At 45.5% G+C, this 11,169-nt stretch overlaps 1 long non-coding RNA gene across 3 annotated transcripts; it reads left to right on the top strand.

The window, feature by feature from the left end:
* Nucleotides 1-3,041: 3,041 nt before the first annotated feature.
* LOC126950272 (uncharacterized) lies at nucleotides 3,042-10,734 on the top strand. 3 transcript variants are annotated; one of them, XR_007724127.1, is made up of 6 exons: nucleotides 3,042-3,663; nucleotides 3,999-4,197; nucleotides 4,419-4,475; nucleotides 5,072-5,136; nucleotides 9,604-9,726; nucleotides 10,476-10,734. It is a non-coding gene; the product is annotated as an uncharacterized LOC126950272 (long non-coding RNA). The 3 variants fall into 3 exon arrangements; XR_007724126.1 differs by having other exon boundaries at nucleotides 3,047-3,663; nucleotides 4,057-4,197; XR_007724125.1 differs by lacking the exon at nucleotides 4,419-4,475 and having other exon boundaries at nucleotides 3,981-4,197.
* Nucleotides 10,735-11,169: the final 435 nt, after the last annotated feature.

Genomic DNA, 11,169 nt, shown 5'->3' with positions numbered 1-11,169 from the left:
CATTATATGATGACTCTACATTTTGAGAAACTGCCAGACTGTTTTCTTAAGTGGCTACACCAGTTGGGTGTGATGGCTCACACCTGTCATCCCAGCTACTCAGGAGGCTCCGATGGGAGGAATTGAGCCCATGAATTCAAGACCAGCCTGGGCAAGATAGTGAAACCCTGTCTTGATTAAAAAAAAAAAAAAACCAATTGAAATGACAGGAAAAGAAATACCCAGTGTTTACACGATTTTATGTTCCCACCAGTAATGTATATGGGTTCCAATTCCTCCACATCTTCACTGACATTATTTTTTTTTTTAGATAGGGGCTTCTCTGTCTCTTAGGCTGCAGCCCAATGACACCATCACAGTTCACTGCAGCCTTGACCTCCCAGGCACAAGTGATTCTCTCATCTCAATGCCTGGCTAATTTTTATATTTTTTTGGAGTGATCGGATTTTACCGTGTCGCCCAGGCTGGTCTCATACTCCTGGCCTTGAGTGATCTACCCACACCTCAGCCTCCCAAAGTTCTGGAATTACAGGCTGAGCCACCATGCCTGGCCTTCACCAACATTTGTCATTATGTTTTGTTTTTTTCTTTTATACCTTAAAGCAGTATAAGAACAAGTGTCTTCAATTATAGGAAACAATATAATCCCAGGGCATTGGGAGGCTAAGACAGGAAGATGTGTTGATGCCAGGAGTTTGTTTTCTGTTTTTTTTTTCAGACAGAGTCTCACTCTGTGGCCCAGAGTGGAGTGCAGTGGTGCGATCTTGGCCCACTGCAACCTCCGCCTCCCAGGTTCAAGTGATTCTCCTGACTCAGCCTCCCAAGTAGCTGAGACTACATGTACACGCCACTACTGCCCGGCTAATTTCGTATTTTTAGTAGAGTCGGAGTTTCACCATGTTGGCCAGGCTGGTCTCGAACTCCTGACTTCAGGTGATTTGCCTGCCTCAGCCTCCCAAAGTGCTGGGATTACAAGCATGAGCCCCCATGCCCAGCCTGATGCCAGGAGTTTTAGACCAGCCTGGGCAACCTAGCAAGACCTTGTCTCTACAGAATATTTAAAAATTAGTCAAATGTGGTGGTGCCTGCCTATAGTCTCTCTCTCTCTCTCTCTCTCTTTTTTTTTTTTAACTTTTTGAGACATGGTCTGGCTCTGTCTGAAACTCCTGGGATCAAGTGATCAGTCCTCCCACCTCATCCTACCAAGTAGTAGGGACCACAGGTGCATGCCACCGAGGTCTTGCTATGTTGCCCAGGCTGGTCTTGAGCTCCTGGCCTCAAGCAATCCTCTCACCTTGGCCTCCCACAGTACAAGGATTACAGGTATGAGCCACCATGCCTGGCCCCTACCCTGCCTGTTGAGAACCGAAAGAAGGATCCAAATTCTCCTTAGCTCAACTCGAGCCATTTCCTGATTGCATCATCAGCAAGGAGCTGGTTATTGGGCTGTCCAGACCTCCCAAGTGGCACAGAAATGAGGTGAGGGAGTTTTCCTGCTCCTCCACTCTGTGAGGAGTTGGAAGATGATGTTTACTCGTTTGCAGAGAGAGATGCCTTGTAGGCACCTTAGGATGAAGGGGACCCTGATTCCAATGTCGTTTTTTTCTTTAGAAATAGGACCTTGCCTCGTCACTCAGGATGGAGTTCAGTGGTCCAATCACGGCTCACTGTAGCCTCAAACTCAAGCAATCCTGCCACATCAGCCTTCCCAGGAGCTGGGACCACAGGTGAGCACCATGACACTCAGTGAATCTTGTTGTGATTTTTTTGTAGAGATGGGGCCTCAAGTGTGTTGCCAGAGCTGACCTTGAACTCCTGCACTCAAGGGATTTTCCTGCCCTGGCCTCCCAAAGTATTGGTATTACAGGCATGAGCCATTGTGCCCACTGTCTCTGGTTCTTAACCTTCTGCCTCCCTCTTCCCCTTTTAAAGAATGCTTGTAATTACATGGACTCTTCTAGATATATTCCAGGATAATCTTGTTTTAAGGTCAGCTGATTTTCAACATTAATTTTATCTGCACTCTTAATTCCCCCTTCCTATGCAATTGTGCTGTGTAACATAGGACATGAACAATTGGTGGGGGTGGGGGTTATTACTTTGGCTACCACAGTAACTGTTTTGTGCTAGGTACTGAGCTAAGCACTGGTGAATTAAGCATGAATAACACACTCTCCCTAATCTCCATCCATTCATGGGAGGAGCACCTCACCTGCCATGCTCCTGAGAATCTGGGGAGTCAAGGAAGTCTTCCGTGAGGAGGTGATGCCAAAGCGGACAAGTGACAGAGGAGCCGAAGCTAGCCAGGAAGAGAGTAGAGGTTTAAGGGGAAGCGTATTATAAGCAGAGGGCATCACCCACTTCAGAGACTCCCAGAGGAGAAAGATGAGGCTCAGCTGGACTCCATAGTAGGTGAAATGGAGAGGGGCAAGCAGTGAGGCTGCCTTGCAAGGCAGGGCAGAGCAGGGGCTGTTAAGGAGTCTGGACTTAATCCCGGAGGCAAGGAGAAGTGATGTAAATGGGGGAGTAACGTGATGAGATTCATGGATTAGAGACATGGTTCAGGCTGCTATAGCGAAGGCACCAAGGGGAGCAGATGGCTCAGTGGGTGTGCAGGAGACCTCTCACTGAGTTTAGGAAGAGGTTTTTTAAAATAGAAGAAGTTTGAGTAATTTAAATGATGGTGGGAAGGAGCTAAAAGTGGGGGATAGGTTAAAGATACAGGAAAGTGGGAAGAAGAACTGACAAGTGAGGTTCCTGAGAGGGCAGGAGAAGAGGAGATTCCCATAGGGGGATTAACACTTTCTTTTCTTTTTCTAAGACAGGGTCTTACTCTGTCACCTAGGCTGGAGTTCAGTGGCATGATCTTGACTCACTGTAGTGTAGACTTCCCAGGTTCAAGGGATCCTCCCACCCCAGACTCCCAAGTAGCTGGAACTACAGGTGTACACCACCACCACACCTGGCTAATATTGTTCTTTTTTTTGGGTAGACACAGCGTCTCACTATGCTGCTCTGACTGGTCTCCAACTCCTGGCCTCAAGCGATCCTGCTGTCTAGGCTTCCGAAATTGCTGGGATTACAGGCATGAGCCATAATGCCTGACCTCTGCTAGTTCTGTATTCTCTAGAGATGTCTTTACTTTGTGCTAGTGTGTCCCTCATTATGCTGATCCTCTGTTAAAATCAATACCTTTTTTTCTTTTGAGACGGAGTTTCACTCTTGTTGCCCAGGCTGGAGTGCAATGGCGCCATCTCGACTCACCGCAACCTCCGCCTGCCGGGTTCAAGTGATTCTCCTGCCTCAGCCCCCTGAGTAACTGGGATGACAGCCATGTGCCACCATGCCCAGCTAATTTTGTATTTTTGGTAGAGACGGGGTTTCTCCGCGTTGGTCAGGCTGGTCTCGAACTCCTGACCTCAGGTGATCCGCCTGCCTTGGCCTCCCAAAGTGCTGGGATTACAGGCATGAGCCATTTCGCCTGGCCAAAATTAATACTTTTTATATTAAATTGACATATATGTATTTTTTTCTTTTTGATACCGGGTCTCACGCTGTCACCCAGGCTGGAGTGCAGTGGCACAACCTCTGCTCATCGCAGCCTCCACCTGCCAAGCTCAAGCAATTCTCCTGCCTCAGCCTCCCACGTAGCTGGAATTACAGGTAAGTGCCACCACATAGCTAATTTTTGTGTTTTTTGTAGAGATGAGATTTCGCCATATTTCCCAGACTGGTCTCAAACTCCTAAGCTCAAGGCAATCCACCCACCTTGGCCTTCCAAAGTGCTGAGATTACAGGTGTGATCCACCTTGCTCATTCCAGTTTAAACTTTTGAGTTGATTGTGTCTCCTGATTAGACTCCTACAAATACAGAATTCATGCTAGGAAGGGTACCAGGAGATAGACCCACACAGATAGGATTTGGGAATAGGTTTGGTTATCCATGGAACAGTGCTGAACTCCTTCCTAATGGGATATAGGATGCTGGTGATTTCCAGGAAGTGACCTCACAATGACTCAAGCTACCACTTACTGTTGATTGTGGTGAAATGCCAGGTGAAGCGTATGCCCTGCGAGCTTAGGGGTGCTACAGTTGACCACTGCCACAGTAAAGATGACTCTGAAGAATGGCATGGGATGGATCCTTTCGAATGCACTTGAGCAGCGGTCTCCAACCAAAGGGCCATAGAACCGGAGGTGAGCAGCAGGCGAGTGAGGGGAAACTTCATCTGTATTTCTAGCCCCTCCTATCGCTTGTATGACCACCTGAGCTCCGTGTCCTGTCAGATGAGCAGCAGCATTCGATTCTCATAGAAGCACGAACCCTGTTGTGAAGCGTGCATGCGAGGGATCTAGGTTGTGCACTCCTTATGAGAATCCAATGCCTGATGTTCTATCACTATCTCCCATCACCCTAGATGGACAGTGTCGTTGCAGGAAAACAAGCTCAGAGATCCCACTGAGTCTACATTATAGTAAGTTGTAGAATTATTTCATTATATCTTACAATGTAGTAATAATAGAAATAAAGTGCACAGTATATGTAATGCATTTGAATCATCCTGAAATTATTCCCTCCACTCCCAGTCTGTGGAAAAATTGTCTTCCACACATTCACTCTGTTTTTTGGTAGAGACAGGGTCTTAATATATTGCTCAGGTTGATCTCAAATTCCTGGCCTCAAGTAATATACCTCTTGGCCTCCCAAAGTGCTGAGATTACAGGCGTAAGCCACCACCCTCAACCAAGACTTATTTCTTAAACCAAATAAAAATTAAGTGAGATTACTTGAGCCCAGGTGGTCGAGGCTGCAGCGAGCCCTAATTGCACCACTGCACTCCAGCCTAGGTGACAGAAAATAAAAAATAAAATAAAAATAATGTCTCAAGAAATAAAATAAAATACAAATTAACCCTTTATGACATTCCCAGTAACTTTCCCTCCTAAATGTTCCCCACAAGTCTTTGAATTGCGTTTAATTTTCACACACATACCATTTAAGACGTTTAAGAACTTCTGTCTATCTGTGTCATCCCTTTATTTCAAAAGAATGTCTTTTTGTCACTTCCAGCTGGATCTACCATGAAAGACTTCTGAATCCAGGAAGAGAGACTGACTGGGCAACATGTTATTCAGGTACAAAAAGACTTGGACTGTAACTCAAAAGTGATCAAATAATAGTGCATGCATCAAGTGCAGTGGGAAGCTCTTTTGGACCGTGAGAGAAGCTTCCAATTAAGGTGACCCTTGAAGCCAAGTCCTGAAAGATGAGGAAGAGTTGTATGAGAGTGGGGAGGGAAGGGGGAGGTGGAGGGATGAAGAATGGGCTGGGATGGGATGAAGTGAGCTGCTCAGGCAGGAAGACCAGCACTGTACAGACCTGGACAATGAAGATGGCACATTTTGTTCAGGGAATGGTGAATTAAGTGTGGCAGGAATGCTTTGTAGAGACAGTAGTCTGCTTGTATGGAATTTTGCCTGAGAGACCTGACTACAGTTTCTAATTTTTTCATGTTATCATCCATCACAGTCCTTGTCAGATAGTTTGGAATAGGTATAATGATCACAATAACACCAAGCATAGTATTTCAGTAATTCTCACAGAATCACAGGTAGGTGCCACAGTTATCCCCGTTTTATGAATGAAGTGATCAAGACGTAGGAATAATGAGTGATTTGCTCAAGCTCACCTGGATATTAAGACTGAGTCAAATGTTGGGTCTGGTCTGACTTTAATGCTTGCTTTGTTCATGAGCACCACATATTGCCTCTCCTATGCAGTTAAGCAGGTAGACAGGTGACAGAAAAGCCCGTGTTTGTCTCTACTCACACACTTCCGACTGAGCGTATGTATGGAGTTTCTACACCAAATTCTCCAATGCTCTGGATATTAACTGGCTATCCCATGATTTTATTCTGATACTACCTGGACTTAGCACAGACTCCACAAGTTAGGTGCTCAGTCCCACGAGACTGTCCTCACTTGAGATGCCAGTGGCAAGTCCTAGGTTGTCACTTGTACTTTTGACCAACCTGTTACAAATCAGGGGTTCCCATAACTCTCTTCTTGGGTTTAATAATTTGCCAGAACAGTTTATAGAACTCAGAGAAACAGTTGATTTTCTTTTTTTCTGAGAGAGACGGTCTTATTTTGTTGCCCAGTCTGGTGTGCTATATTTCTTTTCTTTTTTTTTGGGACAGAATCTCCCTGTGTCATCCAGGCTGGGGTGCGATGATGTATCATAGTTTATTATAGCTTTGACCTCCTGAGATCAAGCGATTCTCCCACCTCAGCCTCCGAAGTAGCTGGGACTACACATGCACGTCACCCATGCCTAGCTCATTTTTGTAGTCGGTGTTTCACCATGTTGGCCAGATGGGGTCTTGTTGTGTTGCCCAGGCTGGCCACAAATTCCTGGGCTCAAGTGATCCTCCCACCTCATCCTTGTAGAGATGGGATTTAGTTTATGTCGCCCAGGCTGATGTCAAACTCCTGGGCGGGGCTAAATCGATTGTCTCACCTCAGCTTATCAAGTAGCTGGGACTACAGGCACACACCACCATGTCGGGCTAATATTTATTTTTATTTTTTTCTAGAGGTGGGTCTCACTATGTTGTTCATGCTAGTTTCAAACTTCGGGCCTCAAGTGTTCCTCCTGCCTTGACCTCCCAAAGTGTTGGGATTATGGGTGGTAGCCACCATGCCCAGCAATCGCAGGGTCTTTATAAAAGAAAGAGGGTAGGAGATTCAGAAGTGGAGCAGGAGATGTGGTGATGGAAGCAGAGGTAAGAGAGGGAGATTTGAAGATGCTTCACTTCTGGCTTTGAAGATGGAGTCAGGGGCCATGATCCCAGGAATGGGAGTGGCTTCTAGAAGGTGAAAAAGCCAAGGGAACACTTCAGAGTCTCCAGAAGGAATGCAGCCCTGCTGACACCTTGACTTTAGCCTTAATAGACCTAGTTTATGTTTCTGGCCCCCAGAACTGTAAGATGGTACATTTGTGGTGTTTTAAGCCACTGAATGTAGAAAACTGGAAACTACATTGCAACAGCAAGAAGAAATGAACATGAAGCCAGGCATGATGGCTCATGCCAGTAATCCCAGCACTTTAGGAATTTAGGCAGGAGGATTACTTGAGGCCAGGAGTTCAAGACCAGCCTGGGCAACATAGTAAGACCCTGTCTCTACAAAAAATGAAAAAATTGGCCAGGCATGGTGGCTCACGCCTGTAATTCCAGCACTTTGGGAGACCGAAGTGGGCAGATCACCTGAGGTCAGGAGTTCGAGAGCAGCCTGGCCACATTGCGAAACCCTGTCTCTACTAAAAATACACAAATTAGCTGGGCATGGTGGCACGCACCTGTAATCCCAGCTACTTGGGAGTCTGAGGCAGGAGAATCACGTGAATCTGGGCGGTGGAGGTGGCAGTGAGCCGGGATTGCACCATTGCACTCCAGCCTGGGCAAGAAGAGTGAAACTCTGTCTCAAAATAAAATAAAATAAAATAAAATAAAATAAAATACTAAAACAATTAGCCAGGCATGATGGCATGAACCTGTAGTCCCAGCTACTTGGGAGGCTGAGGTGGGAGGATTGCTTGAGCCTGGAAATTTGAGGTTGCAGTGAGCTGTGATTGTGTCAGTGCACTCCAACCTTGGTGACAGTGAGATCTTGAAAAAAAGAAGGCAGAAAGTAAAGAAGAAATGAGCATGGTGGGCATGGGGACAGATGGCAGTGTTAAATATTATGGTCAGAGGTGGCCTTCTAAATGAAAATTGAGCAAAGACTTGAAGGAGGGGAAGGAGCTGGCCAAGGTGCTGAGGGAAGAGGATTGTAGGCAGAAACAACAGAACAAAGTGTCCGAGGTGTGTCTGAGGCTCTGGAAGGAGGCCAGTGGAGCAGAAGGAGAGAGGGAGAGAATTAGGAGAGGGGGCCAGGGAGTTGCTGGGTGGGGATCAGTACAGATCACGTAAGCCCTGGGAGGTTATTGCTGGGGCTTTGGCTTTGACTCTGACTCAGATGGGAACTACAGGAGGGTTCTAAGCAGAGAGGCGACATGATCTGTCTTCTGGTTTAAAAGCATTCTCTGGCTGCTGAGTTGAGAAAGGCTGTGGGAAGATTTGGGTAGAAGCATGGGGGCCAAGTTATGGCAACATCCAGGTGGGAGATGATTTTGGTCCTGACCAGGGTCATGGTGGTGTTGAGAGATGGTCAGAGGGGAGAAGTAGGGGAGGAGGCCAGGGAGTTGCTGGGTGGGGATCTTTAGTGTGTGTTGAAGACAGTCAACAGGATTTCCTGACAGACTGGATGTGAGAGAAGGCAGAGGTCAAGGTTGAGTTTGATTCTTACTGAATTATTAAGTAATTAAAAAAAACACTACTGCCTTTCCCAATCCTAGCAAGTATGGGATGCTAGATTAAAGAAATCTCTTCAAGTTCATTGCAGTGGCTCATGTCTGTAGTCCCAGCTGTTTGGGAAGCAGAGATGGGAGTATCTTTGAAGGGCAGGAGTTCAAGACCAGCCTGGGCAACACAGCAAGATCTGCTCTTTACAAAAATATTTTTCAAAATTAAATAAATGTAGCTAGGCATGGTGATGTGTACTTGTAGTTTCAGCTACTCAGGAGGCTGAGGTGGGCAGATCTCTTGAGGTCAGGAGTTTGAGGCCAGCTTGGGCAACATAACAAGACCCTCACTCTACAACAAAATTAAAAAAATAGCCCGGCATGGTGGCACTCAACTGTAGTACCAGCTGCTGGGGAGCTGAGGCAGGGAGATGGCTTGAAGCCAGGAGGTTGAGGCTGCAGTGAGCTGTAATTGCACAGCTGCACTCTAGTCTGGGTGACAGAGCAGAACCTGTATCACTGTACAAATAAAAGAATGAAATCTCAAGTCAGAGCCTTTCAGCTCTACAACCCTTGCAAACCCTGAGCCATGCAGTAGGGTTTGCGTCACTGGGAATGAGGAGCCCCCTGCCCAGTGTTGTTGCCTGACTAATCAGTGTTTTAAGCATTTATTAATCAGGGTGGGCGCGGTGGCTCACGCCTGTAATCCCAGCACTTCAGGAGACCCAGGCGGGTGGATCACCTGAGGTCAGGAGTTCAAGACCAGCCTTGCCAACATGGCTAAACCCTGTCTCTACTGACAAAATACAATAATTAGCCGGGCATGGTAGTGGGCGCCTGTAATCCCAGCTACTTGGGAGGCTGAGGTAGGAGAATCGCTTGAGCCCGGGAGGCGGAGGTTGCAGTGAGCTGAGATTACGCCACTTCACTCCAACCTGGGCGAAAGAGTGAGTATTATATCAACATGTAATGGTTTTATTATTAATATGTAATGAATGTTAAATATTTTAAGAATCTTGTATCAACATGTAATGACTTTATTAATATGTGATGAATATTTTTTAAATTTTGTCTTATTTTCTAGTTTTAATATAATTGTTTATATAAAGAAATAGTCTTAGAGGTCTTTAATAAAGTAAAAAAATGTAAAGACATCCTAGACCCCAAAAGATTGAGAACTTCTAGTTTAGAAATATTCAGAATAAGCCACATACAACTTGCTACTTGAACTATTTTTTTTCTTTGTTTTTTATTTTAGGAGATGAGGTCTCACCCTGTCACCCAGGCTGGAGTACAGTAGTACTATCACAACTCACTGCAGTCTTGAACTCCTGGGCTAAGGATCCTCCTGCCTGAGCCTCCTGAGTAGCTGGGACTATAGGTATACATGATGACACTTGGCTAATTTTTAAATTGTTTTGTGGACACGGGGTCTCACTTTGTTGGCCTGGCTGGTGTCAAACTCCTGGCCTTAAGTAACCCTTTCACCCCTGCCTCCCATCCTAGAGTTATGAGCTGCCACAACGAGCACTTGTTCAGTTTTCTAAACAAATAAAACATTTCTAAAGTAAGGCTGTAGGATGATGGCAGGAAGATAAAAATAGAAAAACAGAAGAATACGTTCAAATGACTTACACATATTCTTTTGACAGCAAGAAGAACTTTTAGTATATACATTCCTTGCAAACAAACATAAGGCAAATAAACAGTGTTGTATAGGAACGTCAACACACACTGTACAATATTCCCACTTTGCTGACATGAGTTATGGAACTTTTGTGGTTTACTTGAGTATTGCTATCAGTATTTTGCTTCTCTGATCATTTTTATGAACTTCCTCATCTGTTAACTTCTCTCCAAGGTATGTCATATCGTGACATACTGCTGCTGCACAAACATGGCCAGTGTCTTCCTCTTAAACATGTTGAATGCTTTCTTAATTTCTTTTACCCCTGTCTCTGTGTTTTGCATTTTTCTTACCTTTATTGTCAGAAACTCGAGAAAGTCAGTCATACTAATTTATCGCCATTTGCTTTATTAATTTATACTTTGCTTATATGGAATTTTGCCCAACAGGCCTCATTACAATTTCTAACCTGTTTTGTTTTATTTTGTTTTTTTCTGAGACAGAGTCTCGTTCTGTTGTCCAGTCTGGAGTGTAGTAGTGCTATCACAGTTGACTGCAGCCTCAACCTCCCAGGCTCAAGCAATCCTCCCGTCTCAGCCTCCCACGTGGCTGAGACTATAGGTGCTTGCCACTATGCCCAACTGATATTTGGAATTTTCCTATACATGGGTTCCAGAGGGGTGACGGCGAAACGTGAGTCAGCATGGATTTTGGTATATGCAGAGATGGGGGGCTGGAACTAATTCTGTCTGTATACCGAGGGACGACTGTATATGTTTTTTTTACAGTTATGCTGTAGGACACATAGTATTACATAGCCTTGAAAATAATAATTTTTAACTGAGTGGAGTAATGATAATATTGATAAAAGTAGCATCTGGCCAGGTGTGGTGGCTTACACCAGTAATCACAACACTTTGGGAGGCTGAGGCAGGAGGATGGCTTGAGGCCAAGAGTTTGAGACAGGCCTTGGAAACAAAGGGAGTCACCATCCCTACAGAAAAATACATGAATTAGCCTAGTGTGGTGGCATGTTCCTGTAGTCCCAGCTACTTGGGAGGCTGAGGTGGGAGGATCGCTTGAGCCCAGGGAGGCAGACTGCAGTGAGTCATGATCAAGCCTCTGCACTCCAGCCTGGGTGACAGAGTGAGACACTGTCTCATAACAACAAAAAAGTAGCAGCTAACATCAACTGAG

The sequence above is a fragment of the Macaca thibetana genome, chromosome 3 (assembly GCF_024542745.1).
Source record: "Macaca thibetana thibetana isolate TM-01 chromosome 3, ASM2454274v1, whole genome shotgun sequence".
NCBI classification, from domain to species: Eukaryota; Metazoa; Chordata; class Mammalia; order Primates; family Cercopithecidae; genus Macaca; species Macaca thibetana.
The sequence above is the reverse complement of the archived record's forward strand: the minus strand, read 5'-3'. Positions and strand labels throughout refer to the sequence as shown.